Source organism: Ischnura elegans, chromosome 5 (assembly GCF_921293095.1).
Source record: "Ischnura elegans chromosome 5, ioIscEleg1.1, whole genome shotgun sequence".
NCBI lineage: Eukaryota > Metazoa > Arthropoda > Insecta > Odonata > Coenagrionidae > Ischnura > Ischnura elegans.
The window spans coordinates 8,111,209-8,115,691 of NC_060250.1; positions in this window are offsets into that span (position 1 = coordinate 8,111,209).

Sequence of the window (4,483 nt, forward strand, 5' to 3'; positions counted from 1 at the left end):
AATATTTATTTTATCAGTTAATAGGTAAATTGAATGGCAAAGAAATAGTTTGAGACTTTGCTGATGAATAAAAATTTATTTAAAATGCCAAATGGGGATGTGAATTCCCAGGGGCGGATCCAGGATATCTTTCTGGGGGGGGACACAAATAAGGCTGTATCCAGGATTTTGTTCTTGGGGGGGCACAAGGATACCTCGTTATACAAAAGAAACGCAATGATAACGGGACCGTATTAAAAATCTTGCATATTTTTTAAGGGTCTGGGAGGGGGGGGGGGAACGTGCCCCCCCCCCCTAGATCCACCTATGTGAATTCCAATACACTGCACTTTTACTTGAAACATTATTTTCTCTAATTTACTGAGTGAAAATTAATATAAAGATGAAATGTTTCTATAATGTGGGCAACAGCTTTTAGCCTGATTAACTCATTCATTTATGTCACAGTAAAAAACAGGCCAATTTTCATTGTTTTTCCATATCATGTTCATTCCACAATATGCCAAGCATAAGAATATTTTCCAGAATATTATGTTCTTCCTTACAATAATATGTATTATCTCAAACAGGCTTAGTTTTTCAAGTGCATCTTATTTTCTGAATGAAGGTCAAGTTCTCCCTCGTGAGTGAAGAAACTTTCATGAGGTCAATATCAGGGGCATTACCAGCATTGCTGGGGTAGAAGGGCATCTGTGGCGGACTAGCAGAAAGAGTTTAAACTGGCTTCCACCAACTGCCATGAGAGGGTGTTGGGGAGAGAGGACGAAGCAGTTGGGTGTGCCAAAATTGGCCCCAGCTTTTGGATTCTGCACTGCCACTTTGAATGTTCTTGTTAAGATGTGGGAGTTGGGCATTAGGGGTGTGCCAAATCTATTTTAATGCCAGTACTAAAGTAACCAGATGGTATTCAAATACACAGGCAGGTTCCTAAACACCAAGGCAAGTTCCTGGGTAGCCAAGCAGGTTCCTGAGGACTTGGATGGGAAACCAACTACCGAGATGAATTCCTAAATATCTCCCAACCCCCGGTGGGTACATACTGCCTGAGGGGAATGCCTCCATGAACACTGTTTTACCTTGATGAACACAACAAGTGAGAACATATGACTGCAAGAACACCGTCATCGCTCTCATTCAATTATGTGAATACCCTTAATATTGGCCGGGTTGTCTGCTGCCCATGGAACTCGGAATCCAAAAAGAATACCCAAGTTTCCTGAATTTTTATTTAACCGTGCCATTCTCTGAAGACTGGATGCTGCCTAGTCATGTTGCTTGACCAAGTGTCATCTTATTTTGGAGTCTCTCATTGCCAGGGGCCATAGAGGCTAATCGTATGAACATAATTGATTTCAATTTTGTTTCTCCATGGTTATTGTATATTTGTAGAGATTTTTTTAGTTTTATCCCACAGATGAAATCAGCAAAAATAAGTTTATAAATATGAGTAGAAATGCAATGATGCTTGTGTAAAATTAATTTATAAATTATTCACATCTGAACCAAGCTGAACAATTAGCTGGGTATCAAAATAGGAATTATACAGAATTATGTTACAAACATTTTTTAAGTGAATGGTGCAGAGAAAAAGTTACTATACCTATTCAATGTATTCTTGTAATAATTATAGTCTTATTTGATTGCAACCAATAGGGTGGTTTCCTATTATTTTTTTATTGCCTTAATCGAAAGATTATTACTCCTGGAGTACGTATTTCACACTTTTAGATTTTTAAATGACAATATCTATTTTTCGCGATTAAATGAAAAGTGAAAATTTTCAAGCGCACGAAAACGTGACGCTTAAGTATGAATGCCGGGAAATATCTCCGTACGTCGTATTTCTGGTTCCCCCTCCCGCCCGGTGAGGTGACCTTGAGGCGAGGCTTAACGGTGATACATCGCAGGCTGCTAGGGGGTAGCTGAGTACCTTGCTGGATGGTAGCGCTTGGCTTAAAAAAGGTTTATTAATACCTTATCAAACGAAGAAAACTTTCCGACCTTAGCCAGTTTTAATAGGTGATTATTAAGACATGTTTCCCTGAGCTCTGTGCCTCATGCATGCAATGGTAACCTCAGACGATGTATAACTCCTATCCTCTCGTGTAGAAACTAGGTCCCTGTGACGTCACGTGGAGTGGCATCGCATGGGCGCCAATCTGGCCTTTTTCAAATGAGGATAAAATTTGACCCTTGCCATTCGTCTAAACCGGTATTTCAAAAACCAAATAATTTGTGTATTATGAATACACTAATGGTGGGTAACGAATCGCAATCAATGCCTTTCGTTTTCTTTGATGAAGGAAACTACCCTATTGCTATTCTTTTTTAAAACTTACTAACATGTTGTGGTGAACAGGAGTATATATATATGAGGGCTACCCAGAGAGTAACAGAGGTTTTGTGATGGCTGGGACTAGCGCTGCTCTCTTAACGTCAGAGTGTTTCTACACCTCATGCGCAACCAATCAGGGTATCTTGTGCATCATGCCTATCGTATTTAGTATACAAAGGAATGCTAAAATGAGCGCTACAATTGAAAATCCTGCCAGTTGTCAAGTGCAAGCTATAGTAAGTTTTTTGTAGGTAAAAAAATCACAAATCAATTGAAATTTTTAGCCAGATTTGTCAGGTATGCGGTCAAGGAATAATCGCTCAGAAAATTGGTATGCGCAACGCAAAACAAGCATTGGGGAAAACTCAGGAAGAGTGTTTTGTTTTTCCACGTCAACGCTCGTCCACACATTGCCAATCGAAACCAAGAGCTCTTGGATGGTTTGGGATGGGAAGATTTCACTAACCCACCATACAGCTCGGATTTAGCACTGGGGGACTATAGGGATTAACACCTGTTCCCATCGATAAAGATTTGGCTCGCTACGCAACGATATGACACTGACAATGAACTGCATGCCGGTGTTCCTAAACCAGTGTTTGAACTAGCCGGTGGCAGATTTCTACAGGCAGGGTATTGAAAAGCTTACACCACGTCATGAGGAATGCCTAAATTTAAATGGCAATTATGAATAAAAATAGCCAAAGAGTTAAAATTCAAAGTGTATATTATAAAAATTGTTATTTTCACTTTTTTATTTTTCATTTCGAAGTGCCTGTTACTCTCTGAACAGCCCTCATATAATATACATTTATTTATTATTCACCTAGGTATACAAGTAATCATCTGCAATGGTGCAATGAGAGGCGGGGGGTTTTGGCGGTAAAACCCCCCCCCCCAGAGCCCAGACAATTTTTTAAAGTTTAATCTATTTTATTTAATTGGATTAATATTACTTATAGAATAGTGCAAGGATTTATGAAATATCCCTCACAACGCCGTAAAACACACCATTTTGAACCATTTATCTTAATTTTTTTCTGGCGGAGGGCCCTCACACCTCCCGCTTACCCTGGCAGGTATGCCATACCCCCAGAATCCCCAGTATTCCTAGCTGTGCCCCTGATCATCTGGGTAGTTATGTTTCTGAGTCCTCGGGAAACTGCCTGGGTACATATTTGAATACACACATTGCAAGTGGCAGTAGGTACTCAGGATTTGTGTGGGCGGCGGCGTAATGCAACCTGCTTTACACCAATGAACTCGCGGGTTGCATCCACTCAAGGATACTAAAAAATTTTGTGTCGATTCTGTCAAAACTACTGGCATATTTCACGTATTTCGAAAATATTACACACGTACTAGTGAGCATTAAAAATGAGATTAACACTATACAGAGTTTTTGAAGACTTAATATGATGGAATTCCGCATAAAAGTAAATTATAAGACCGAAAAATACATTTTGTATTATCTTGAGGTGACTTAATTTTGAAAATTTTCATTTAAATTAAAATTAAAGGTGAAATTTAATTTAAATAAATATAAATAGGCCATTCAGTTCCATGAAATGTCACTTGCCTTCTTCTCCGTGTCTTTCCACTTCCTCCACTCCAGAGTGTTTCAACGAAATGTTTTGAAAAGAAGTTACCTGAAGGTAATACAAAATGTATCGTAAGCGGTTGTGGTGGTGGCTCCACAGTCTAAACCAATAATGAAATACCGCAACATTTATCTACTAGGGTTAAGTTAATTTACAGGCTAATCAGATGGGTAACATAAAATATTCCATAAGATCCATTTCAAAATTCTTATCATTCATTGATGAAATGCACTCTGCATTCAAAATGAATAAAATTGTAGAAGAGTACAAAATATTTCTGTAATAGATATAAGAATATTCTAATGTGTATGAATAGTTACCCAATCATCACCACTACTGATACATATTACTAAAAGTGAAGACCATTACCCAGAAGTTCTTCTGGGTAAAGATCATACTTTTCCATGTGTCACTCCACCAGTAATTAATCAAGAACTGAATGTTTTTTTTCAGAGTACCGATGTATTACTACCCATACCCAACACTCAAAAGTGTGACCTGCCCCTATGAAACATGTAGATAATGATTGAGTTACTCTTGCAGGCAT